Source organism: Fukomys damarensis, unplaced genomic scaffold (genome assembly GCF_012274545.1).
Source record: "Fukomys damarensis isolate Sample0158 unplaced genomic scaffold, DMR_v1.0_HiC HiC_scaffold_17, whole genome shotgun sequence".
Lineage (NCBI taxonomy): Eukaryota > Metazoa > Chordata > Mammalia > Rodentia > Bathyergidae > Fukomys > Fukomys damarensis.
The window spans coordinates 55,608,648-55,621,641 of NW_022900929.1; the positions used below are offsets into that span (position 1 = coordinate 55,608,648).

Genomic DNA, 12,994 nt, shown 5'->3' on the forward strand with positions numbered 1-12,994 from the left:
TTGTTTCAATGCGCAAGGAAAAAATTAGAGATTATTGGGAAATTCAAAATAACCATGGTTTTTGCTCCTTCTTTTCTTGGATTATAGTCTGAAAGAACTCACTCAATACAGAAGGGAGTCCAATTTTCAAAAAGAAATTCCACCAATTTTTTTCTGTCTGTGCTCATACAGGAGCAATGGTAAAATAAACAATGATGTGTTGGATTTTGTTTCTCTTTATCTATATGACATTTGTGTCATCACTGTAGCTCTAATCCATATTCAGGTCTTCATGTTTGGTGTGCAGTAATATGTAAATTATCTCACCAGCTGCATGGAGCAGTGTTTGTTTATTCTATTTCTTTTGGCACTGCTCAGAACTGAATTTCTGCCAAAATGGGGCTGCTTGAGGGAGCACTAAATGCTCCAGGAGGAAGTTTTGAAAGGAAACGCACATCATAAGTCTTCACTCTGTGAAGCAGCAAAATCAAAACAAACTTTCTGTTTACTAAAATATGGGTATTATGAATGTAAAATAATGTGTTTGTTAAAATATAATGAGCATGCTGCCCATCTCCAGGATGCATGGTGTACGTGGGCTTTGGAAATGAGGACAATGCTGAGAAAGCTGTGCGTTTTTATTCTTGGGGAAAAAAAAGTAGGTGAAATGAAACAGACAGAGACAAGATCTAGAAGTTTAAAGAGGAAAGAAATATTTTAACATGCATATTAATCTCTGGAAACACATGGCATTTACATGCATTTAAATGTGGACAGCTGTGGCGTTTAAGTGTTAAAAAATTTCATTAATGATGCATAGAGCTATCTACTTCTGTTGGCAGGCCTTTCAGTCTTCAATCTGACACTTCCTTTTTTATCCAGCAAGCTAATTTCCCCTCTTTTGTGAGGAGTAACTGTTTTCACACTACTGCTTACCCAGCAAGCCTCCTTATTGTTTCATGGTTAATTATCTTTTCGAGTTTCACCTTCCCTGGTGAAGGGAGCGGGACTATTCCTCCCCAGTGCTAATGAAAGCTGGGTTTTATGGGTATACTGTGTAAATAAATGAAAAGTCTGATCAGGCAACATAATAAATGAGTTCCTAAAGTTTATGGAGTCATAGCAAATGTATCACTTTACTAAATAATGAAGAAAAATGATTAATTTGGTTTAGGGGGCTTTAATTTTGGAGGAAAAAATAAAGCCTTTGTCAGCTTAATTATGGGACCTATCTGCAGGTAAATGGAAGGAATCACTGTTTATCCAAATGCTCTCTGTGCTACCTACTAGCAGCAAAAACATTTGCCGGAATGTCTTGCTTAGAAGGCCTTTGAAAAATACTGTTGATTTGGTAGAGGAAGAGGTCATCTGGCATTACATCTCTCTGATTACTTTCTATTTATTAAGTGAGAAAAACAACCAACCAAGCTTTGTGTAGTACAAGATGTTCTATACTGTACTGAATGCAAGCAAAGCAGATATAAGTTACAAATGCTACCCTTGTCGAGTGCAAGTAGTAAATTCAGCAGGCTCTGGCCAGGTAATTAACTCTACTGGCTGCTTAGTGTCTTGCCTCTTTGTATTCTTAAATTCAGTGTATTCTTGTACATGCCTATAATCCCAGTTCGCTGAGAGGCTGAGACAGGAGGATTGCAGCCCAGCCTGGGCAATTTAGAGAGACCCTATCTCAAAATAAAAAATTAAAAACTGTTGGAGATGTAGCTTAGTGCAAGGGCCCTTGTTTCAACTCCCAGTATTGCAAACAAACAAACAAAGAAACTCAACTCAGTATGTTTTCTTGCTTAATAGATGTAGGACTTGTTATCCAGAATTTAGGGTTTATAATCATTTTTTTTTTCTTTCAGTATTCTGAATTGAGCTCAGGTCTTCTCACTGAGCTACATCTCATCCCTTTTTGAAAAATTTTATATTGTGATGAGGTCTCACTAAGTTGCTAAATTCCTTGAAATTTCATCTTTCTGCATCACCTTCCCAGAGTGCTGGGATTATAGGCATGTACCACTACACCCAGCTTTGGCTAATTTTTATACTTCAGGAGAATTTTAGGGTATTAAAGTAACCTTAAACCCTTAACATTGTTTTTTTAAAATAATTTACAAAATGAATTCACATTTTGAGATAATGTTTCTCTAGGTTAAAATTTACATTTCTTTGATTTGGAAATCTATGATTTGGGTTACAGTTTGAATTAAGGTCCTGACATTTAAAATTCTCAAGAGCCTCCGTGAGAGCCCACAACCACAGCTACTATTCCAGTCAAGATGAGTTTTTAAATTTAATGGGATTTCAGGATTCTTAGTATTTTTCCCTTGAGATCTCAAAAAAGAAAAGCCTCAGGGATCTGAGGTTTCTAGCATGTCTAAGGGTTTTAGAATAGGAATCAGAAGTATAAAATCTCTTGGAAACCTACTTCAAAAAAATTTATTACCTTCTAGGAAAATTCATCCTGAAATTTCAAGCAAGCTTTCCAGCATCAATTGTAACTTGTAAACTCTTCAGTCATTTTTGCGGAGGAAACAGTGATAGTTTAAGGGAGATGTCCCCGAAATTCTGAAACTTTTCAGTGCAGCTTTAAGCCGAAAAGCACTTAATCTTTATGAGAGGCTATTGAAGCAGTGATATAATTTAAATGAAATAAAATCATGTGTAGAAACAATGGTAATGCATCTCAAGAAAATGAATCATAGTTGACCTGTCTTTTAAGCATAAACTTTGAGTTAATCAGATGATAAACAAGCAAGTTTAGTTGACATACACAGGTTAGTTAGAAGAGAGACTAAGACAATGTGTCCATTTTGGGTCATTCTTAGTATACTAAACCAAGGGGGCCAATATATTATCATTATTTTCTCTTAATGATGAGTTGTAATAATAGTCATAGAATTTTTAAAAATGAAAACCACACCCTGTAAATCTGAGAGGAACAATTAAAAACAGTAATGACACGACGTTGGCTCCCTATTTTACCCTTCTTGAAAATGAATAGACATAAAATTCTCTCAATGAATAAAGTAGTCTCTCCCCTCTTATCTTCTTGGAATATGTTCCCAGACCCCCAGTGGATGCCTGAAACCACAAACAGTACCCAATCCTGTGTAGTCTATGTTTCTCCTATATACACATAAATACGAAGTCTTTTTCCATTTAACTGAGTATTCACTGCACACAGTAACCCCTAACTTTTGTATTGAGGGGGTTGAAAGCAAAACTAGCCAAAATTACATTTTCATTCATCACAATTTCATGGATACAAGATTTGTTCTTACAGTAGATCCTTAACATTGTTAGCATACATTTTTTTTCTTGTTAAATTGAGAAATTTCACTTTGTTACTTAACAAAAGCTCTTGATGGCTTCTCTTAGACAAATCTAAATTGCTAGTACAACTACTTTTGTGTCGTAGTGTTATTAATAAGTAAATTAAGGGTTACTTCAACACAAACCTGACATATCACAACAGAGATTTCATAACTGATATGTCTACTCTGTGATTTACATACAGGCAGGGCAGCCTTTACAGAGTGGATACTCTGGACAACTGGCTGATTTGTGTCCCAAACAGGAAATAGGATGGGGCAGAGTGGGAGATTTCATTAGGCTATTCTGAAAAGTGTAAAATTGAAGTCCTATGAATTGTTTGTTTCTGGAACTTTCCATCTAATATTTTCAGACCACAGTGGACCTTGAAACATGAAAAGTGAAACTGTAGATTAGGAAAAACCACTTTGTAAAGGCAGGAATCTTGAACATGGGTGAACTCTATTATCTAATATGTGGCTTTTCAGACAGATCTCAGCCTGTTGGCCAAACTCTCCTTGTACCTTAGCTACCTGAGGGTCATGCCAAGAACGTTGTGTTCTTAAGAATCAGTGTGAAAGTTTCTGTCTTACAGAAAAAAAAAAAAAACAATGTGTTAGAAGATCTCATTTCATGACCATTCATCTCTTCTTTACTACCAATACATTTTATAGGTTTTTAAATTTGCAAGATTTTTTTTTTATTGTAGCATCATTATCATAAAGGGGGGAAAAGAGTATACTTTGCCCTAAGGCAAAAATGAGACAAAAATTATATCCAGGAACACAAAACTCAAATGTCCTCTCTCCACCTGACAGTCCAAAGGCAAACACCAGTTAGAACAATGCCAGAAAATAAAGCCAGGTGTTATCATAAGGGAAAAATCACATGTGACTCGCACATGGTCTGTCATTGTCATCCAAACAGATTTAAAATGTGGTCCAGTGAAGAAAACAACACTATTTCATCAATGCTTTTTATCACTTCTTTAAGGCTATTTTTTTTAGCTTCCTTTTATTTGTTTGGTTCTGCATAATACTGAAGAGATCAGAAAGATAAATTCCTTTAGTTTAAAAATTTCTTCCTAAACCAGCCTGTGATCCCAACTGAGGCAGGATTACCACAAGTTTGAGGCGATTCTGGGCTACATGGTAAATTCAAGGTCAGCCTGGATTACATAGAAAGAACCTGATTCAAACAAACAATCCTAAAAACCTCTTCCTAATTTTTTCTTTTTTGGTACCAGGAATCGAATCAGGACTTTGCACTTTCCAGATAGATGTGGGGCCACTGAGCTAAATCCCTGGCCCCCTAATTATTTCTAAAGGTTCACTTTTTAAATAACTCTAAATTTGGATAACTTTCTTAAAACTCTAAAGGAAAATTCGAAGAAAACACAGAATAGTAAATGAGAGGAGACAAGTAAACTATGCCTGTACAGTCTGTCTAGTATATAATAAAAATGTCAGTTGTTTGCATATAAAGCAGCCATTGATTTGCCAGTGGAAATAGATTAATTTTCTTCTTATTTATAGTAAAAGATTCAGAGTTGGGTGGGAAAGTAACTATTCCTACAGTGGTTATTTAACAAATGTTAATAATGCAACCTGGGTGTGCTATCACAAGCCTGTGGTTCCAGCTACAGTAGGAGGCTTAGGCAGGAGGAACTCCTGGGCTTGAGCCAAGGCCAGCCTGGGCAACACAGCCAAACTCTTATCTCAATAAACAAACAATAAAAAATATATGAATACTGACTTATATAAGACTTAAACACAACATGAATGCAATGCATTCATTTATATCAGCTACATTTAATATTACCAAAGCTATACTTGCTACATTTAAGAATTATTTAGAAAGTATGAAATATCTAATTTTTCTTATTGGCACAAATATATTGTTTCTCTCTAAAAAGAACTATACACATCTTTATAGCAAATGTGTAGGATTTTTCCACATCAAGCAACTCTCTACTCCCTCCACACCTGTTGGGTGTCCTACTATTTAATCCAGTTCTCACTCTATCCTCCTGGACTTAGTCTCAGATCCCACAAGATAGAGGGTTCACAAGGCTGCCCCCACTTCAGATGCCAATCTTACAGCTCTACTCTGCCTGCCAGACCTTAAATCCTCACAACTCCCTTTTGGGCTCAATACTTTGCTAGAATGGCATGCAAAACTCCAGGAAATGTATTACTTATATTTACCAGTTTATCATAAAAAGATAGCAACTCAGGGATAGCCAGATAAAAGCCATTTCAGGAGGGTGGAGTTGAAGCTTCCATGCCTGTCCAAGTACACCACCTTTGTAGCACTTGCATATCTTTAACAATGTAGAAGCTCATCAAATTTAATTCTTTAAAGAATTTTATTTTGTTTTGCTTTGTTTGTTTGATTTGCTTTGGAAACAGGATCTCATTATGTAGACCAGTCTGACCCGGAATTCTTTTTATAGCCCAGGGTAGCCTTGAACTCATGGCAATCCTCCCGTTTCAGTTTCCTGAGTGCTGGCATTATAGGTGTTGTCACTGTGTTCAGCTTATGCCAAGCTAATTTTTTAAAGGTGTTTTGTTTTGTCTTTGACAGAACCAGAGCCTTGCCATTAAGCCTTAGTCTTTTTAAATTTTTTCTATTTTGAGAGAGGGACTTGCTAAGTCACTAGTTGCCCAGGCTGGGCTTCTGTTTTGATCCTTCTGACCTGGCCTCTCATACAGTTGGCAATACAGGTGCACACCAACATACCCTTAGACCTTGACTCTCAAATGCAACCTGACCCTTCCCAGAGAACTTCAGGGGAAGGTGAAAACTCTACCCCACTAATCATTTGATTTTCATGGTGACCAGCCCCAGCCTGAGGCTATCTAGTGGCCCTACCTAAATTACCTTACAAACATATACTGAAGTGTGATAAAAAAGATCTATTGTTTTAAATAATAAAAAGGACTCCTATCATTCAGAAAATCCCAAGGATTTTAGAAGCTCTGTGCCAGGAACCTGGAACAAAGATGAAATATATTTCTTATTATACTACAGTTTCTTAGTTACAACAGTACTTCTTCAGGGTCAGATCCTACAGTGAAATTGAAGTTACAGGAATAAAGGGAAGGAAAAAAAAATGTGTTTGTATTTTGTCTATTCTGCTTGCTTCTGACAAATTCTTCCTGAAGCTTCATATCTCTCTACTTATATAGCATTCATGTTTTTGACAATCTATTTTTCACAACAGAATCAAAGATATTAAATAGGATTTTTTGTTGTTGTTCTTAAAGAGTCAGAATGGGCTGCTGTGTCTGCGATTGGGGAAGGAAGTGTTCAAACAGTTATAGAGTTTTCTGAATACAGTATTGTATGACCTCCATGCTTTCTTCACTTTTTTACACCTTCCAAGACTGATGCTAGAGGACAAGAAAGGTGGCAAATAGCCCTGGTAGGGCTATGTTTCCAATTGTTAATTTTCCATGGAAACTGGACTCCTCCAGGCTATTCTCTGAAACTCCCAGTCCAGTACTTGTTTCCCCGTCTCTCTGACCAATTCAGTGGCATTTAGTGCATTCACAGTATTATGCAACAACCATCTCTACTTCCAAAACATTTTCATCACCCCAAAAGGAAATCCCATAGCTATTAAGCAGTTATTTCCCGTTCCTCCTCCTCAGAGCTCCTGGCAACCACCAATCTTCATTCTGTCTCCATGGATTTACTCATTCTGGCTGTTTATGAAGGGGCCTATTTCAGAATACCTATATTCTGGCTATAAATGGAATCATACAATATAATCAGCATTTACATCTATAGCACCCACATCTCCAGATACTACCAACTGTGCATCAACAATATTTTTAAAATTTACATCTGTACTAAGCATGTACAGTTTTTTCTTGTCATTATTTCCTATTCAGTATACCAACTGTTTACATCATATTTAAATTGTATCAGGAATTGTAAGCAGTACAGAGATAATTTAAAATGAGGGCTGGGATTTAGCTCAGCAGTTCTGCTGCCTGCCTCACAAGTGCAGGGTCCCGAATTCAATACCTGGAACCAAAAAAAAAGTAAAGAATAAAAATAAAATGAAATATTCTGGAAGATATGCATAATTGTAGGAAAATATTACCCTATTTTGTATAAGAAACTTGATCATTCATGGATTTTTGGTATCATAGGGGAGATCCTGGAACAAATCCTGCAAGGACACCAAGAAATAACTGTATATGAATTTTTATGTCTGACTTCTTTCACTGTGTTTGTACTTGAGGCTATTAATTTCTATAACTGAGAGGTGGCACCAGCTTGAAAGTCAGATTCTGAAGCTGGCATTGCCACAGCAGGGTTTAACCTCAGGCCCTTTACCAGCTCCCTCAACAACTCATGAGACCTCAGGCACGTCTCTTTTTTTGTTAATTTGCTCAGTACAAAAACTTTGAGAATCTACATGAGGCACTGTTTTAGGTGCTAGGACTGTAGTGGAGAAAGGACAAGAAGAGCTCTTGCTCTCAAGTTTACATAGGGAAGGAAAATCCCTGCTTCACATTACTAGACTCCCTGTTTCCCTCAGTCCTTGTTGAGGACAAAGGCACGTCTTTCCATTATTAAACGTACTTGAGAAAAACATCTAATGGATTTTTTTACTTTCAGTGATTTCAGAATTATATATATAGTCAAGACTAGGAAATATGTCTAAGTCAGTGCTCATTTTAGTGAGATTTGTGAAATGACTTTGGATTTTACTTGTCTGTTTTGAGTTTCTGATCAGTTTTGCTATTGAAAAAGATCATTCACTAGAACAGTTTTGATCATTAATGTGAGATAGACTTTCATAGCATTTTCTGAGTTGAGCCAAGTTACTTTAACATTATTGTCAGTCTGATAGGTAGTGAGAAGAATTTGATTGCTGTAATGTATCAGTCATGATAGGATTTCACAGGAAATGGACCTGCCTTTTAAAAAAAATATTTTGAGGAAATAGAAATTCCTTGAGCTAAGGTCCTTGCTGGGGGCCTGGCAGCTGTCTTTCTCATTTGGTTATTCCTTTGAGATAAACCTAACTAGGACATGCAAAGAAATGCACCACTCCATTCGTAGCACAGTGGCAATAAAGGGTCTAATCAATGTGTATTTTACTGAATGGCATGCATGTGGCTGCACTAAAGAGAAGAGTCCACAACCACCCGTCTGGATGCAAACACTATTGGAATTATTTAGCATTCAGCTAGGCTATCTTCCCCTTATTTCAATGAGGGAATGCGCACTGACAGCTACCAGTCATCGTATGTACCTCCTCCTGTGTAGCAGGCCCTTCTGTAGGACCTCACATATATGTTCTTACTTAAAGCTCCCATAGTCTAAAAGGTAGACATAATGGGCTGAGATTATCCTAAATACTCAGATGCAGAAAGTGAGCCTTACAGCAGTTAAATAACTTGTTCAGGATCACTGTTAACATGAGAAAGAAGTATTTAGGTTTTCAACCCTGATCTGTTTTAGCTTCTACTCTCCAGTCTGCAAATGGCTGACAATTGGTGTATATTTTTGTCATATTTCTACTTCTTTCTATATTTTTCTTGCTAACTCTGAATCATTCTCTGCTTTACAAGAGGGAGAATATTACAAACTCAGAATTCTTTTAAAAGTTATCTTTTTGTTTCCTGAGACTAAATTCTTCATGATTATTGTTGCTATTGTCATTATTTTTATAAAATTTCTACTTAAGCCTAATTATGGAAAACAGTTATACTTCATATGCTGAGGCACTTTAGTTATATGTTTGGAACAGGGGTTAGAAAACATACTACATCAAAAAAAGCAGAGTAAACATATGAATTTTGGAATTTAAGTGTATTTGCCTAGCCTGATCTATTATGTTGTCCGGTCTCCCCATTACCCCTTCAGATCTCCATGTGTTCTAATTTTCACCCTCTGGTAAAAGAGAATTTTTTTCCCCCTCTTTTTTGGTACCGGGGATTGAACTCAGGTCTTTGTGCTTGGGAGGCAGGCGGCAGAACAAAAGAGCATATTTTTATTTAGTTACAATTAATGGTATTTATATATTTTATGTTTTGTTTCATTTTTGTTTTTTGTTTTGTTTTATACTGCCTTTATACAGATAAACCTCTACTCCCAAGTTTTTGTATGTGGTACTGTTCATTAAACTCCTGGATCTAGAATATACAGGGAGAATAAAAATTGCAAGTCGACTTAATGGTTTTGCGCATTCTAAGCACCAGAAATTTGACTGGAACATTCAGTTTATCCTAGTCATTTTAAAATATTTTAGGAAAAGTCTTTCAAGAAACTCAACTTTTTAAAGAAAATGAAAGAAATCAGAGGCAGCCATATCAGATCTCTACTATTTTGTTTTTCTATGGAATGTCAATTATTTTTCATCTCCACTCATTAGATAATGATGTGCTTCATATTACTTATCAACACCCATAATTTTACCTAAAACTTTAAGAAAATCCTGGAAATGCATTCCATTAAAGCCATATGATACTAATTTGGCCTAGGCAGTCTTTGTTCTTTCATCATCATCATCATCATCACCATTTCTCCAGCCATTTTTGGTCACTTTTCTCTGTATCTATTAACATAAATCACCTGTTGCAAGTAATGAAAATATAAAATGAACTAGCACCCATTAATTTCATTTGTTTCTTGAGTTAATCTGTGCAGATATGAGTATGTAATTATTTTTTTCTTCATTGAGTTTATTGGTACCTTTTAGGTATACAATACAGTACAGTTACATTCATTATTTGGATCTTGTACCTTTCTGTGACAGGTCTTGGTTCTCATTTTTCCCCTTGTCCCTGCCCTCCCTTCACCCGCTCTTCCCCTCCCCATTTACAAACATTTTATTTCCATTTTTTCATTTTCTCCTAGGAAAATGGATACATATTGAGGATATACTCCTAAGTGAAATAAATAAGTCACACATGTGTAAATACCAAATAGTTTCTCTGGTATAATTATTTTTATAGTATCTTCATTTAGAAAAGAATTCTGATATCCATTAAGCCGGTTTATAAATGAAAGACCCTTACATGGATTAATTTACTCCAAAATTATTTCTGGAATAGCAGGCTTACCATAGGAATCTTATTCACTACTCAGCATCCTTTCAGTTTCACTCATATCTATTGGGACTGTCACTTTATCAAGAACAAGAATATTTGTGCTTTTAAAAAAGAAAATACCAAGCAGCTGTCTAGGAAAATAACAACAAAAATAAATGCTTAATTAGCTTGACCATTGTTATCTATGTGGAGCTATCATCACAGAGAGCATTTGGCCAAATAACTCCCCATCACTTATCTCTCTGTACATGCGTGTCTTTCTCTTTTTTCCTAAAAGAAAAATACCCTAATGTCCTTCAACTTTCCCACTTTCTTGCCCCAGTGTATGGACAAATTATGGGTGAGGTTTAACCATTAGGAAATGAGGATTTTATTGAAAATAGCGACCAAATTTAATTTAAAGCAAGAAGAAAATAAGGGCAGGGTAACACTTCTTTAATATGGGAAAACTTAAAGTCTGAAGTGAATGGTTTCTAAATAAGTCACATGTGTAAATACCAAATAGTTTCTCTGGTATAATTATTTTTATAGTATCTTCATTTAGAAAAGAATTCTGATATCCATTAAGCCGGTTTATAAATGAAAGACCCTTACATGGATTAATTTACTCCAAAATTATTTCTGGAATAGCAGGCTTACCATAGGAATCTTATTCACTACTCAGCATCCTTTCAGTTTCACTCATATCTATTGGGACTGTCACTTTATCAAGAACAAGAATATTTGTGCTTTTAAAAAAGAAAATACCAAGCAGCTGTCTAGGAAAATAACAACAAAAATAAATGCTTAATTAGCTTGACCATTGTTATCTATGTGGAGCTATCATCACAGAGAGCATTTGGCCAAATAACTCCCCATCACTTATCTCTCTGTACATGCGTGTCTTTCTCTTTTTTCCTAAAAGAAAAATACCCTAATGTCCTTCAACTTTCCCACTTTCTTGCCCCAGTGTATGGACAAATTATGGGTGAGGTTTAACCATTAGGAAATGAGGATTTTATTGAAAATAGCGACCAAATTTAATTTAAAGCAAGAAGAAAATAAGGGCAGGGTAACACTTCTTTAATATGGGAAAACTTAAAGTCTGAAGTGAATGGTTTCTTAATGGACCCTGTCAGAAAGTCCCTGGCCCATGGGAGACTGATACAGGAGCATTACCATGAGTTCAAACCCAGTCTGGGCTACCTAGACTCTATTTTTTAAAAAATATCTGAACTATAGCTATCTAACATTAACTGCTTTCTTGGCACTTCACAATCATTAGGTCACTTAATAGTCAATAATCTTGGAAGATAGGGCTTTCCCCACTTTTCAAGTGATGAGACTAGTTCTAAATAGGTTAAGAAACTTTCTCAAGGTCATGCAACTGGTAAGTAGCAAAGGTAGCATTGCAACCAGTCTGCTAGCATAGAGCCAGGCTCATGCACTGGGTTACAAGCTTGAGCATAAGCTAAGCTGCAAAGTTCTGTTTGGATTTCTGTCTGCAAGTGAGCCTTTCAGGACTTGTCATGGCCTGCAGGTGAGCCTGTCAGAATAGATATAGATATAGGTATAGATACATAGATATGGAGAGAAACATAGACAAAGAATGAATCGTCTTTCTTGACTCCAACTTGAATCCAGACAGATGGATAACAAGGGTGGTGAGGGAATCCAGACAGAGTCCAGGAGCCGATCTAGCTACCATGTAACAGAACATGTCAACTTCCACCTAGTAGGGGTAGAAGTCCAAAGAAAGAGCAAGCTTTCCAAGTAAGCAGGTAAAGAACACTGAAAGGAAGTCTGGGCTACTGCACCCTTGGAAAATAGGAAATTCTTCAGATAGTTATTATTCTGGGACTGGTTGGGGAGATGAAGAGGGAGGAACCTAAGAAATAGAAGCAGGTCTGATAGTAGTGAGACTAGCAAACAAGGATCAACATGTAAGCTCTGTCATAGAGAGAAATAGAGGAAGTAAGAGACTGAAGAATGCGTAAGTAACTGCCCTGGAATACTTAGGGTTAGACAAAATGTAAGTGAGGAAGCCAGTTGATGTTGCTCATTTGGACTTTGATTAGAAGCAAGTCCGTGTTCTGAAGAAACAGTAGCCCTGAAAGAAGAAGAGGGGATAGATAAAAGCCTCAGGCTCATAGATGGCTCAAATGGTTACTATAACTCTATTCTAAATTCCTAGGCAAAGGTTGCTTCAAATGGAGAACCCAGACATATAGGCAAGAGGGAGTTATAGCTGCTGATAATATTCTACTGTAAATTCAGTAGCTAAAATAGTATGATGGTCAATATATCTTTTTTATTTATTTGTTTTGATTTTGGTTTTTTGAGACAACGTCTCATTATGTAGTTCAGACTGGCCTTGGACTCACAGTGATCCTCCTGCTTCAGCCTACTTGAGTGCTGGGATTACTTGTGTGTGCCACCACACCAGGCATGCTGAATATATATCTAAAGTGATATCATAGTCTACATTCTTTTACTTTCATCTACCTAGCAATTTTTCCACCCAATCCAAGACCTAAAATATAGAAGAATCAGTTGGAAATGGTTAATTCCATAAATTAAAATTTGACTAATAAGATTACCTTTTAATCTACGTTATTGCCTTCAGTGATAAATGGCTTGAT

At 36.3% G+C, this 12,994-nt stretch overlaps 1 protein-coding gene across 8 annotated transcripts in view; it reads left to right on the forward strand.

Annotated features, from left to right (window-relative positions):
- Akap6 (A-kinase anchoring protein 6) overlaps nt 1-12,994 on the forward strand; it is a 577,020-nt gene that overhangs the window by 553,175 nt on the left and 10,851 nt on the right. The window lies entirely within an intron of this gene.